Raw genomic sequence first — 15382 nt, 5'->3', positions numbered from 1 at the left:
GTGGGGGGTGCTGCAGATGTGGCTGCTATGGTATACTTGCCTACCTGACCCTCTCCATGAGGGAGAAAATGCTCAGTTCCTGGACTTTCCTGGTAATGTATGATTGCCATCACCTGTGGTGAAACACCTTTCTTATCAGTGGGGGAGGGGGTGGGAGTGTCGCGGGTGGGGGAGGGGCGGTAGTGCCGCAAGTGGGGGAGGGGCAGGGGGTGCTGCAGATGTGGGTGCTATGGGTGGGGGAGGGGGCGGGAGGGCCGCGGGTGGGGCGAGAGTGCTGCGGGTGGGGGAGGGGTGGGGGGTGCTGCAGATGTGGCTGCTATGGGTGGGGGAGGGGCGGTAGTGCCACGGGAGGGGGGCGGGGGGGGTGCTGCAGATGTGGTTGCTATGGGTGGGGGAGGGGCGGGAGTGCCGCGGGACGGGGAGCTGCAGATGTGTGTGCCATGGTGGGGGAGTGAGTGCCGCAAGTGGGGGGTGCTGCAGGTGTGGGTGCCGCGGGTCGGAGGGTGCGGGGCGTGTTCCGCGGGTGGGTGGCGGATGTTGTGAAGGCTGTGGGTGCCGCAGGTGGGAGGGGGCAGCAGTCAGTGGTCGTCCGCGGCATTCTCCTCCGGACTGTGCGGCAGCTGAGCAGTCAGCGGCTGCAGTGTCACCAGGGTGCAGGGAGTGTACGGGGAGGGGGGAGAGAGGAGAGTGGGCGGAGATTGGGAGGGGACTGGGCGGGGATGGGCGGACCGAGGGAGGGGACTGTTCCTGGCCTGCATCCAGCCACCCAGATCCCAGATCTGTGACTGTGACTCCGCCCAGCGTTAGCAAATGAATCACAAAGTCACAGATCTGGGCTATTATATAGGAGATAATATGATAACATTTTGGTTTTACTGATTTAATTAAAGCCAAGTAGTATACTTTGATGGAATATTTATTTTATCTTCAAAGTGATACCATACCAATGATTTGTAGAGAGAGTAAAACTTCCAATATGACATATTAATATGTTGTTATGTGCAATGCAATGGGTTATGGATCAATGGGTTGACCTGGATAAGGTCGACCACTATTGGTTGACATGGACAAAGTTGACATGGGAAAAAGGCTGACACTGTGGAAAGGTCAACACAGAGGGCAGGTCGACACATGTAAAGGTCGAAAAGAGTTTTTTTTAAAATGTTTTTGGTGTTGTATTGTCTGTAACATGACAAGGAACCCCAATTAGTGCACCGCATCCCCTTGCATGGCTCATGCTGAAGGAACGGTGCCTCGCTCCGCTGCCGCGGCGCTCGGCACAAGTTACTATTCCTAATCGTTGTCCATGTGGATGCAAAAGTATGAAAAAGTAAAACAAATAAATTGTGAAAAACTCATGTTGACCTTTTAAGTGTAAACCTTTTTCTCATGTTGACCTTGTCCATGTCGACCAATAGTGGCCGACCTATTGACTGTTGACCCAAGTACTTACGACCTACCACCCGGGTACCATTCATAGACCGCTTCTCTCACTCGAACATTCCTCCTGTCAACAACTAATACCCCATGCTGCCACATACAGAATGTTACAGCGCTCTTTAGAGTACAGAACATTTGTCACCATGAAATAACGCAGTGGCGGAGGACATTCTAGTAGGAAATGTGTTTACTGTGAGTACTTCTCTGCAAAAAGTCGAATCCTTTATCGTGAGCACTGTTAGATCTGTCCGCCTGACCTGCTTTCCACAGAACAGTTACCATTCCTACTAATCTTATACAGACATAACCCATTTGTGAGCACAGTCTCCTAAGCAACCCTTTAAAAAGCTGCCTATTGATGTGCGAGTCTCATGCCCTAGCTGCTGCCTTCACCCCCCTCACACAGTGCCTGCTGCCAGCCAGCCGTGCACTGCCCTCCATCCTCAGCTGCAGCATGTCTCTCAGGCTCTCCCAGCCAGGTCTCATACAGCTGCAGCTTCTTGTCACATGCGGAAGAATTGGGTTCCCCCATAAGCTGCACTTCTCCTCTCCTCCCCTGGCTGTCTCATGGTCCCTGCTCACTGCAGTTGTCGGATGGCTGCGGACAGTCTCCTCATGTCTCCCTATACATGCTGTTGTCGGGCTGTCTCATATTCAGTGCCCCCCATCAACTCTCTGACGCGTCTGCGCGCCAGGACAGTGTCTCCCCTCCAGTCTCGCAGCAGTCTCTCGGCAGACCTCCCCCTACAGCCCCGCCCCGTGCTGTCTCTTTCTCTGGGAGTGTCAATGTGCCTTTGTCTGGCAGTCTCGCCTCAGATCTTTCAGACAGCTGCACAGAAAGGACCCAGGAGGCAAGGGCGAGTTACAGAGAAAGCAGCCCAGATCACAGTGAGTGTCCCCAGAAAGATGCTGTGCCACCCCGGGCTAAGCTGTGTGCATTCCCCCAGCGCTCCCTCTGCTGTGTGCATGGCCTGGCTGTATGTATCACCCTCCCCGGAGCCGTACATGTATCATGCTGGTGATCGGTGTGCCCTGTGTGTAGCTGTGTGATGGTGTGTGCAATGCTGTGTGTGGCTAGTAGGCTGTTGTCGCATGAGCCGTGCAGCGCAGCTTGGTGGGGACGTCGTCTGCGTTTTATCTGTAGGTATTTGGTCTCTCTATGTGACAGATGGCCTGCATGTGTGATGTGTCTGTCTCTTGTTGTCACACTGCACATGGCAGATGGCTGCTGTGCATGTTGTGGTTGACAGTTATGTGCGCGCCGTGTGCAGCGTCCTTGTGTGTACGGTCACTGCGCTCTGCCGTGCTGTCCGCTGGCTCGCCTGCTAGGCAGCGCTCTGGTCTCGCAGCATCCGCGCTCTATGTGCTACTCCGAGTCCTGTGTGCAGCATACAGGCAGCTCTCTGCACTTACACATTGTCACACTCTACAAAACATCACATAGTGAGATGGTACTAATTATATAATATGTCTATATTTCCAGACACCGTGTTCCCAGCTACTGTCACTCCTTCCACATCAGTGTAATCCCTCCCACAATGCTTCTAGCCACACTCACAAACATCCCTGACCCCTCCTATCACTCCACGTGTAGTAACAACACAACAGTCTGCAATCATCACACTTCCACTATGCGCCAATGTACATGGCCCCTACTAGGAGAGCATCACATAGCCAGCCTATGCCACACACACCATCATATGCCATAGCTATGCCAGTGGAAGAAATGTCAATATTTGCTCAGCTACTTTATTCTGTGTATTTTTGTGACATGCTAGAAGAATGGGCCACTGGGTGTTCCCCTGCTAACTTGCGTCCAATACAGTATTAGTATTAAAACATACAAATTCAGGCTAAAAAAATGCAAATATCCAGGAACTTTTGCTGTATAAATTATTCTGGAAGTGAAAGTATTATCAAAACACATTAGAATATGCTTATGTGTGTCCCATGCGTAGTGATGTTGAGATTACTTAAATGTTTTAATACTATTTATTGTAGTAACGCCTGTGTACTATCACCTATATGATGTTTGTCTAAATTGTAGTCTGGATTTGAGGAAAATTGTCACTTGCAACTATTGTTAGACTAAGTAGTGAACTTGTGTTGGCAGCTGTGTACACTATATGTAGAAGACCAGCAGGAAGATACTGGTTTGCGCTGGGCCTTCCTAAGCTAGGTAGGAAGACATAGCGCACATAGATGACAGCTAGTCAACTGTTAAGCAAGTAGTCACTGTACACCAACAAAATACACTGGTCTTGGACATACAATTTTGCAGTGATCATTTATCATGTGCTATGAAGGAGCTTCAGATTAAATACTGCCATGAGACTGCAAGGAACAACTACATAAATTATGGTTAAAATATAAAGGCTTAGACAAAATTGGTTTCCAATGTTTTTTTCTTATTCCTACTGTCAAGAATAAAATTACAGAGCTGCCATTATTTAGGCTTTCAATCTAGTACGTTTAGTTGTTTTTTTTTCTTAACGACATTAGAGGTTTTGTGGCACTATTTCTTGTAAATCTTGTTTAGTTTAATGTTGGTAGAGGCAACAGGCTCACTTCCTCATTTGTAAATTTAATATTTAAGAATTTATGGTCTACAACGTAATCTGAAATGACCGTCATCAATTTATTCTTCTTTGGTGGTGAGGTTGAGGAAGAGCTGGGCTAAGTTTAAAGCAAAATGATGATGGCAGAACATGTATAATTTCATGGCTCAATGCAGAACAAGACAAATCTTGCAGTACAGTGTTGACAGTTTTGCAAGTCTTTGTTCCTAATGAGTAAAAAAAAACACAACAACAGTGGAAGATATTTATATAGTAAAAGGTTAAAGTGCAGGGCTGTGAAAGCTCGAAGACCTTTGAGGTTCGTGATTGGTCCTTCCACTTATGCCCCCCTTTCCCATCTGTTTTCATTTGAAGTTGGCTAATAAATTAATTTGCTGGTTTTCCTATCAATCTTTGAAAAAAAAAAAATATATATATAATATATATATATATATATATATATATATATATATATATATATATATATATATATATATATATATATATATTTCCAGAATACATTAAATTAGAAAAGACTGATCAAAAAGTAGCAGGGAGTGGTGGGTTTTTCCAGCTAGTAGCTGGATTGGACTAGTTCTGTACTGAAATAGCACATACCTCAATCAGTCTTGTTATACTTGCTAAGCGTCATTCACAAAGCAAATTTCTCTACAAATTGAACAACATTAAAGCAATCACATTGCTGTGTAGTTAGTTATATTGTAAAATAACTGTACTGCCTGAAGTTGTTTACCTTTTTTTTGGTTTGTTTGTTTGTTCATAAATAAATAAACTATTAATTGCTAATCAAACAATAAGAAACCGTGTATATATAGCACTTTCAAAACACGATTCTGACCACAGAATTTTACATGAGGTCTCATCTATGGAAGTACCCTTGTCATTAATAAAAATAACAATCTTCCCATTAAATGGCTGTAGGAGTTTTCCACATTGAAGTGTAGCGTACATTTGCCAGTACATACCAATGCACATATAGTACATTCTAAGCACATACATAACTGTTGGTGTATATGTAAATAGATGTGTGCTGTGAATACTTATGATCAGTGTTATCAGATAAGCTATATAAATCCAGACACATGAAAAACACCTTGCATCTAATTCTCATGCAAGCTACATAGTAAGAACTGCAGCAAGGGGAAGTAATGCAGTCTGTCTTTCATATGTGCCTGGCTTTTCATGGTCGATCTGGTAACTTACCTATAAAATGTGCCTCTAGATCAGGGTTTCTTTTTTAATATTTACTAGTTTGTGTATGTGCTTTCATATGTAGATGTCATTTTAGGCCTGTTTTTGTGTCTCATGGGACTGATCTCATGACCTTCAAGATGTGAAGGGCAAAAGCTGCGTAACTCCTGGGATCCCTGCCACAGCTCCAACCCAAGCTGGCAGGGACATACCATTATTTAAAGGGGAGTTAATGTGAGAACCCATTTGTGGCAAGAACATAGCTTGATGAAAAGGGAGAAACTATGTCATTGCTGTACTCTCTATCGACTGGATTGTATTAGTAATAACTGATAGATGACGGCTGGGGAAGAGTGAGAGAGGTACACAGCGTTTCCCAATCAGCAGCCCTGGGCACATAAAGCTATATCCTTGCTTAAGGCGTGTCATTCATTACATGTGTTGATAAAAACATCCCATTAAGGGCCTGCGCCGGTCAGCTTACCGACGCCGGGATCCCGGCGGGGAGGGGCGAGTGCAGCAAGCCCCTTGCGGGCTCGCCACGCTGCGGGCTCGGTGGCGACCTGCGGTCGCCACGGGTTCTATTCCCACTCTATGGGTGTCGTGGACACCCACGAGTGGAAATAGTCCCTGTTGGTCGGCATGCCGACCATCGGGACAGTGACCCGTCGGGCTGGTGGAGGAGGTCATGTGACTGTCGGTCAGCTGACCGGCGGTCACATGAATACCACTCGGCCTGATAATACATGGTCTATTTAGGTTTTCCTGCATGTCTGGTGTTATTGGTGGGTGTGGATCATTAGATCGACAGTGTTTAGGTCGACCACTATAGGTCGACAGTCACTAGGTCAACAGGGTTGGAAGGTCGACAGGTCAAAAGGTCGACATGAGGTTTGTTTGTTTTTTGGTCGTTTTCTTTGTAGAGTGACCGGGATCCACAATTAGTGCGCCGTGTCCCCTCGCCATGCTTCGGGCAAGGTGCCTCGCTTCACTCGGCACAGATTACCGTTCCATTCGTAGTCTACGTAGATCATTAAATGTGAAAAAGTTAAAAAATTAACAAAAAAACTGAAAACTCATGTCGACCTTGTGACCTGTCGACCCTAGCACATGTCGACCTTCCAACCCTGTAGACCTAGTGACTGTCGAGCTATAGTGGTCGACCTAAACATTGTCGACCTTCAGACCGGAACCTGTTAATGGTTTACTGGGGTTTACATTATAACCAATTTAGAATGGTATATTTGTACGTGTGTGTGTGTAATAAAAATATATATATATATGTGTGTGTGTGCGAAAAGTCAGCTCTTGATGTTAATATGTTGGAAGTAGGAAAAACAGGCAAGTCTAAGGAACTGAGCCACTTTGACAAGGGCCAAATTGTGATGGCTAGACCACTGGGTCAGAGCATCTCCATAATGGCAGGTCTTATGAGGTGTTTGTGATATGCAGTGGTTAGTACCTACCAAAAGTGGTACAAGGTAGGAGAACTGGTGAACCGGCGACTGGGTCATGGGCATCCATGGTTCATTACTGCGTTCGGTAAGTGAAGGCTAGACGGTTTTTCCAGTCCCACAGAAAAGCTACTGAGGCACAAATTGCTGAAAAAGTTTGTGCGGGCAATGATAGAAAGGTGCACCTGCATTTTCTCTTGTTTATGTCTGTGTGGCATTACAAGTCTAAGCATGGTAGCACCTCTTATGTTTAGAATTGGGGTGTGCAGTCCAGCCTCACTCCCCCATATAATGACAGAAAGGTGTCAAAACAAACAGTGCATCGCAACTTGCTTTGTAGCTGCTGACCGGACGGAGTGCCATGACCCTGTCTACAGCCAAAATCACCTACAAAGAACTGGACCATGAAGCAGTGGAAGAAGGAAACCCACTCTGATGAATGTTTTCCATTAAATTTTGTGGATGGCCAGGTGCACGTGCGTCATTTTACCTGGGGAAAACATGGCACCAGGATGTACTATGGGAAGAAGGCAAGCTGGTGGAGGCAGTGTGATGCTCTTGCCAACGTTCCATAGGGAAACGTGTCTTGGCATTCATGTGGAAGTTACTTTATGTACCACCTACCTAAACATTTGCTGCAGATCAAGTACACTCCTTCATGGCAGTGGTATTCTCTGATGGCAGTGGCCTCTTTCAGGAGGATAATGACCGCGGCCACACTGCAAAAATTGTTCAGAAATGGTTTGAGAATTGTGACAAGCATTCAAGGTGTTGACCTCAAAATTCTCCAGATCTCAATACAATCAAGTATCTGTGCAATGTGCTGGATAAACAAGACCAAGCCATGGAGGAGTCACCTCGCAACATACAGGGCATAACGGATCTGCTGCTAACATATTGGTGTCTGAAACCATGGGACACCTTCAGAGCAGGGATGTGCGGTGAGGCACTGGCTAGTACCAGAGCTAGATTTACACAATATATGAGCCCAAGGGTTCATGTGGGCATTATACACAGGTGCTGAAGTATACACTGCTGGACATTTGGTGAGTTGTGATCAGAAAAGATAGGCAGGTGAGTCACTGCCACACCTGCCATAGGGGGTAATTCCAAGTTGATCGCAGCAGGAATTCTGTTAGCAACTGGGCAAAACCATGTGCACTGCAGGGGAGGCAGATATAACATGTGCTGAGAGAGTTAGATTTGGGTGTGGTGTGTTCAATCTGCAATCTAATTTGCAGTGTAAAAATAAAGCAGCCAGTATTTACCTTGCACAGAAATAAAATAACCCACCCAAATCTAACTCTCTGCAAATGTTATATCTGCCTCCCCTACAGTGCACATGGTTTTGCCCAACTGCTAAAAAATTTCCTGCTGCGATCAACTTGGAATTACCCCCATAGTCTTTTTACTCCAGAGTTTTGTCTATAAAAATGAATAGAATAATACAAAGAAGACATTTCTAATATATTCTTTGTACTTTTCATATACTTTATATAGTCAGAACTCTGGCTTACACTGGAGTATGACAGGAAAGGCCCTACTTTGTCTGCCTCACCTCACCGCATGTCACTGATTCAGAGGTCTTGTGGAGTTCATGCCTCACCAGGTCAGAGCTGTTTTTTGTTTTTTTTTTACTGCACGAGGGGGTCCTTCACAATATTAGGCAGTTAGTTTAAATGTTATGGCTGATGGGTGTGTGTAAATAATCAATCTCTCTCACTTGTTGATTTACTAAAGCTTCTAAAAAGGATAGACCGAAATGGAAAGGTTGCTACGGGCAATACCACAACGTTTCATGTTTAGACGCTTTTGTTAGTCAATCTCTCTCTCTCTCTAAATGCCCCTATTGTACCAATTTTATTTACATGTACACCGTTTGTCTCAATGTACTCAGAAATGAAAGCCTAGAATCATTTACCTTTTGGTTCAGGGTGCCAGTTGTGCTGTGCAAGTCACTGACTCGGGATCCAGCAAAAGAGCTCTAAAGCATGATGCTTCCTCCACAGTGTCACAGGGGTTTATTTGCCAAGCATCACTGCTTCCTGGTATGTTTAAGCCAAACATTTTAAAAGGGCAATGTTATTAATAGCAAAAAATGGGGTATTTCACATTTTGGCCTTAAATAGGCCAAGAAACAGTAGCTTGCCACTTAGTAAATAAACCCCACACACTTATGAACCATCCTTTTGCGTACTTGAAGGCATACAAAATTCTTGTTTAATTACTTTGATTCTTCGTTTGTAAGACTTTTTCAGTCTACAGCCTCTTTGTCATTGCTGCAGAACGGCTGTAAGTTCTTAACCCTACACTTTTTTTTCTCTGACGTCCTAGTGGATGCTGGGACTCCGTAAGGACCATGGGGAATAGCGGCTCCGCAGGAGACAGGGCACAAAATAAAAGCTTAAGGATCAGGTGGTGTGCACTGGCTCCTCCCCCTATGACCCTCCTCCAAGCCTCAGTTAGATTTTTGTGCCCGGCCGAGAAGGGTGCAATCTAGGTGGCTCTCCTGAGCTGCTTAGAATAAAAGTTTAGTTTAGGTTTTTTTATTTTCAGTGAGTCCTGCTGGCAACAGGCTCACTGCATCGTGGGACTAAGGGGAGAAGAAGCGAACTCACCTGCGTGCAGAGTGGATTGGGCTTCTTAGGCTACTGGACATTAGCTCCAGAGGGACGATCACAGGTACAGCCTGGATGGGTCACCGGAGCCGCGCCGCCGTCCCCCTTACAGAGCCAGAAGAGACGAAGAGGTCCGGTGAAATCGGCGGCAGAAGACATCCTGTCTTCAGACTAAGGTAGCGCACAGCACCGCAGCTGTGCGCCATTGCTCTCAGCACACTTCACACTCCGGTCACTGAGGGTGCAGGGCGCTGGGGGGGAGCGCCCTGAGACGCAATATAACAGTATATACCTTAGGTGGCAAAAAGAATACATCACATATAGCTCCTGGGCTATATGGATGTATTTTAACCCCTGCCATTTTTACACAAAAAAGCGGGAGATAAGGACGTCGTGAAGGGGCGGAGCCTATCTCCTCAGCACACAAGCGCCATTTTCCCTCACAGCTCCGCTGGAAGGACGGCTCTCTGACTCTCCCCTGCAGTCCTGCTTCAGAATCAGGGTAAAAAAGAGAAGGGGGGGCATTTTTGGCAGCAAATAACGATAATAACAGCAGCTATAAGGGAATAACACTTATATAAGGTTATCCCTGTATATATATAGCGCTGGGTGTGTGCTGGCAGACTCTCCCTCTGTCTCTCCAAAGGGCTAAGTGGGGTCCTGTCCTCTATCAGAGCATTCCCGGTGTGTGTGCTGTGTGTCGGTACGCGTGTGTCGACATGTATGAGGAGGAAAATGATGTGGAGGCGGAGCAGTTGCCTGTGTTGGTGATGTCACCCCCTAGGGAGTCGACACCTGACTGGATGATTGTATTTAAACAATTAAGTGATAATGTCAGCAATTTGCAAAAAACTGTTGACGACATGAGACAGCCGGCAAATCAGTTAGTGCCTGTCCAGGCGTCTCAGACACCGTCAGGGGCGCTAAAACGCCCGTTACCTCAGTGGGTCGACACAGACCCTGACACAGATACTGAGTCTAGTGTCGACGGTGACGAGACAAACGTAATGTCCAGTAGGGCCACACGTTACATGATCACGGCAATGAAAGAGGCATTGAACCTTTCTGACACTACAAGTACCACAAAGAAGGGTATTATGTGGGGTGTGAAAAAACTACCAATAGTTTTTCCTGAGTCAGAGGAAATAAATGAGGTGTGTGATAAAGCGTGGGTTTCCCCCGATAAAAAAACAGCTAATTTCTAATAAATTATTAGCATTATATCCCTTCCCGCCAGAGGTTAGGGCGCGTTGGGAAACACCCCCTAGGGTAGATAAGGCGCTCACACGTTTATCTAAACAAGTAGCGTTACCGTCTCCTGATACGGCCACCCTCAAAGAACCAGCTGATAGAAGGCTGGAAAATATCCTAAAAAGTATATACACACATACTGGTGTTATACTGCGACCAGCAATCGCCTCAGCCTGGATGTGCAGTGCTGGAGTCGCATGGTCGGATTCCCTGACTGAGAATATTGATACCCTGGATAGGGACAATATTTTGTTAACTATAGAACATTTAAAGGATGCATTGCTATATATGCGTGATGCACAGAGGGATATTTGCACCCTGGCATCAAGAGTAAGTGCTATGTCCATCTCTGCCAGAAGAGCGTTATGGACGCGACAGTGGTCAGGGGATGCGGATTCCAAACGGCACATGGAAGTATTGCCGTATAAAGGGGAGGAGTTATTTGGGGCTGGTCTATCGGACCTGGTGGCCACGGCAACGGCTGGGAAATCCACCTTTTTACCCCAGGTCACTTCACATCAGCAGAAAAAGACACCGTCTTTTCAAACTCAGTCCTTTCGTTCCCATAAGTACAAGCGAGCAAAAGGCCACTCCTTTCTGCCCCGGGGCAGAGGAAGAGGAAAAAGACTGCACCGTGCAGCCGCTTCCCAGGAGCAGAAGCCCTCCCCTGCTTCTGCCAAGTCTTCAGCATGACGCTGGGGCTTTACAAGCAGACTCAGATATGGTGGGGGCCCGTCTCAAGAATTTCAACGCGCAGTGGGCTCACTCGCAAGTGGATCCCTGGATTCTACAGGTAGTATCGCAGGGGTACAAACTGGAATTCGAGGCGTTTCCCCCTCGTCGGTTCCTGAAGTCTGCTTTACCAAAGTCTCCCTCCGACAGGGAGGCAGTTTTGGAAGCCATTCACAAGCTGTATTCCCAGCAGGTGATAATCAAGGTACCCCTCCTGCAACAGGGAAAGGGGTATTATTCCACGCTGTTTGTGGTACCGAAGCCGGACGGCTCGGTGAGACCAATTTTAAATCTGAAATCCTTGAACACTTACATAAAAAGGTTCAAATTCAAGATGGAGTCACTCAGCAGTGATAGCGAACCTGGAAGAAGGGGACTATATGGTGTCTCTGGACATCAAAGATGCTTATCTCCACGTCCCAATATACCCTTCTCACCAAGGGTACCTCAGGTTTGTAGTACAAAACTGTCATTATCAGTTTCAGACGCTGCCGTTTGGATTGTCCACGGCACCTCGGGTCTTTACCAAGGTAATGGCCGAAATGATGATTCTTCTACGAAGAAAAGGCATTTTAATTATCCCTTACTTGGACGATCTCCTGATAAGGGCAAGATCCAGGGAACAGTTAGAAGTCGGAGTAGCACTATCTCAGGTAGTGTTACGTCAGCACGGGTGGATTCTAAATATTCCAAAATCGCAGCTGATTCCAACGACACGTCTACTGTTCCTAGGAATGATTCTGGACACAGTCCAGAAGAAGGTGTTTCTCCCGGAGGAGAAGGCCAGGGAGTTATCCGAGCTAGTCAGGAACCTCCTAAAACCAGGCCAGGTCTCAGTGCATCAGTGCACGAGGGTCCTGGGAAAAATGGTGGCTTCCTACGAAGCGATTCCATTCGGAAGATTCCATGCAAGAACGTTTCAGTGGGATCTACTGGACAAATGGTCCGGATCGCATCTGCAGATGCATCAGCGGATAACCCTGTCACCAAGGACAAGGGTGTCTCTCCTGTGGTGGCTGCAGAGTGCTCATCTACTAGAGGGCCGCAGATTTGGCATTCAGGATTGGATCCTGGTAACCACGGATGCCAGCCTGAGAGGCTGGGGAGCAGTCACACAGGGAAGGAATTTCCAGGGCTTGTGGTCAAGCATGGAAACATCTCTTCATATAAACATTCTGGAACTAAGGGCCATTTACAATGCCCTAAGTCAAGCAAAACCGCTGCTTCAGGGTCAGGCGGTGTTGATCCAATCGGACAACATTACGTCAGTCGCCCACGTAAACAGACAGGGTGGCACGAGAAGCAGGAGGGCAATGGCAGAAGCTGCAAGGATTCTTCGCTGGGCGGAAAATCATGTGATAGCACTGTCAGCAGTGTTCATTCCGGGAGTGGACAACTGGGAAGCAGACTTCCTCAGCAGACACGACCTTCACCCGGGAGAGTGGGGACTTCACCCAGAAGTCTTCCACCTGATTGTAAACCGTTGGGAAAAACCAAAGGTGGACATGATGGCGTCACGTCTAAACAAAAAACTGGACAGATATTGCGCCAGGTCAAGGGACCCTCAGGCAATAGCAGTGGACGCTCTGGTAACGCCGTGGGTGTACCAGTCAGTGTATGTGTTCCCTCCTCTGCCTCTCATACCAAAAGTACTGAGAATCATAAGAAGGAGAGGAGTAAGAACTATACTCGTGGTTCCGGATTGGCCAAGAAGGACTTGGTACCCGGAACTTCAAGAGATGCTCACGGACGAACCGTGGCCTCTACCTCTAAGAAAGGACCTGCTACTGCAGGGGCCTTGTCTGTTCCAAGACTTACCGCGGCTGCGTTTGACGGCATGGCGGTTGAACGCCGGATCCTGAGGGAAAAAGGCATTCCAGAAGAAGTCATCCCTACTCTGGTCAAAGCCAGGAAGGACGTAACCGCAAAACATTATCACCGCATTTGGCGTAAATATGTTGCGTGGTGTGAGGCCAAGAAGGCCCCTACAGAGGAATTTCAACTGGGTCGTTTCCTTCATTTCCTGCAAATAGGACTGTCTATGGGCCTAAAATTAGGGTCCATTAAGGTTCAAATTTCGGCCCTGTCGATTTTCTTCCAGAAAGAACTGGCTTCAGTACCTGATGTTCAGACATTTGTAAAAGGGGTGCTGCATATACAGCCTCCTTTTGTGCCTCCAGTGGCACCTTGGGATCTCAATGTTGTGTTGAGTTTTCTAAAGTCACATTGGTTTGAACCACTTTCCACTGTGGACTTAAAATATCTCGCATGGAAGGTGTCGATGCTGTTAGCCTTGGCTTCAGCCAGGCGTGTGTCAGAATTGGCGGCTTTATCATATAAAAGCCCTTACTTAATTTTTCATTCTGACAGGGCGGAATTGAGGACTCGTCCTCAATTTCTACCTAAGGTGGTTTCTGCATTTCACATGAACCAACCTATTGTGGTACCTGCGGCTACCAGGGACTTAGAGGACTCTAAGTTGCTTGACGTTGTCAGGGCCTTGAAAATATATGTTTCCAGGACGGCTGGAGTCAGAAAATCTGACTCGCTGTTTATCCTGTATGCACCCAACAAGCTGGGTGCTCCTGCTTCAAAGCAGACGATTGCTCGTTGGATTTGTAGTACAATTCAGCTTGCACATTCTGTGGCAGGATTGCCACAGCCAAAATCAGAAAAAGCCCATTCCACAAGGAAAGTGGGCTCATCTTGGGCGGCTGCCCGAGGGGTCTCGGCTTTACAACTTTGCCGAGCAGCTACTTGGTCAGGGGCAAACACGTTTGCTAAGTTCTACAAATTTGATACCCTGGCTGAGGAGGACCTTGAGTTCTCTCATTCGGTGCTGCAGAGTCATCCGCACTCTCCCGCCCGTTTGGGAGCTTTGGTATAATCCCCATGGTCCTTACGGAGTCCCAGCATCCACTAGGACGTCAGAGAAAATAAGATTTTACTTACCGATAAATCTATTTCTCGTAGTCCGTAGTGGATGCTGGGCGCCCATCCCTAGTGCGGATTGTCTGCAATACTTGTATATAGTTATTGTTACAAAAATTCGGGTTATTATTGTTGTGAGCCATCTTTTCAGAGGCTCCTTTGCGTTTATCATACTGTTAACTGGGTTCAGATCACGAGTTGTACGGTGTGATTGGTGTGGCTGGTATGAGTCTTACCCGGGATTCAATATCCTTCCTTATTATGTACGCTCGTCCGGGCACAGTATCCTAACTGAGGCTTGGAGGAGGGTCATAGGGGGAGGAGCCAGTGCACACCACCTGATCCTTAAGCTTTTATTTTGTGCCCTGTCTCCTGCGGAGCCGCTATTCCCCATGGTCCTTACGGAGTCCCAGCATCCACTACGGACTACGAGAAATAGATTTTTCTCTATCGTCCTTGTGGATGCTGGGGTTCCTGAAAGGACCATGGGGAATAGCGGCTCCGCAGGAGACAGGGCACAAAAAGTAAAGCTTTCCGATCAGGTGGTGTGCACTGGCTCCTCCCCCTATGACCCTCCTCCAGACTCCTGTTAGATTTTTGTGCCCGGCCGAGAAGGGTGCAATCTAGGTGGCGCTCCTAAAGAGCTGCTTAGAAAAGTTTAGCTTAGGTTTTTTATTTTACAGTGAGTCCTGCTGGCAACAGGATCACTGCAACGAGGGACTTAGGGGAGAAGGAGTGAACTCACCTGCGTGCAGGATGGATTGGCTTCTTGGCTACTGGACATCAGCTCCAGAGGGACGATCACAGGTACAGCCTGGATGGTCACCGGAGCCGCGCCGCCGGCCCCCTTGCAGATGCTGAAGTAAGAAGAGGTCCAGAATCGGCGGCTGAAGACTCCTGCAGTCTTCTAAAGGTAGCGCACAGCACTGCAGCTGTGCGCCATTTTCCTCTCAGCACACTTCACACGGCAGTCACTGAGGGTGCAGGGCGCTGGGAGGGGGGCGCCCTGGGAGGCAAATGAAAACCTTTTTTGGCGAAAAATACCTCACATATAGCCCCCAGAGGCTATATGGAGATATTTAACCCCTGCCAAGATTCACTAAATAGCGGGAGACGAGCCCGCCGAAAAAGGGGCGGGGCCTATCTCCTCAGCACACAGCGCCATTTTCTCTCACAGAAAGCCTGG

The 15382-nt window shown here is 47.4% G+C and overlaps 1 protein-coding gene across 2 annotated transcripts in view; it reads left to right on the top strand.

Annotated features, from left to right (window-relative positions):
- The first annotated feature begins 2220 nt into the window (after nt 1–2220).
- Nucleotides 2221–15382, top strand: part of NDRG2 (NDRG family member 2) — a 72733-nt gene continuing 59571 nt past the window's right edge. For both annotated transcript variants that reach the window (XM_063913441.1, XM_063913440.1), the window contains exon 1: nt 2221–2328. The gene's annotated coding sequence lies outside the window, so the exon portion shown is untranslated. The remainder of the gene's footprint in view (nt 2329–15382) is intronic.

Source organism: Pseudophryne corroboree, chromosome 1 (assembly GCF_028390025.1).
Source record: "Pseudophryne corroboree isolate aPseCor3 chromosome 1, aPseCor3.hap2, whole genome shotgun sequence".
NCBI classification, from domain to species: domain Eukaryota; kingdom Metazoa; phylum Chordata; class Amphibia; order Anura; family Myobatrachidae; genus Pseudophryne; species Pseudophryne corroboree.
This window is presented reverse-complemented; position numbering and strand designations above follow the sequence as displayed.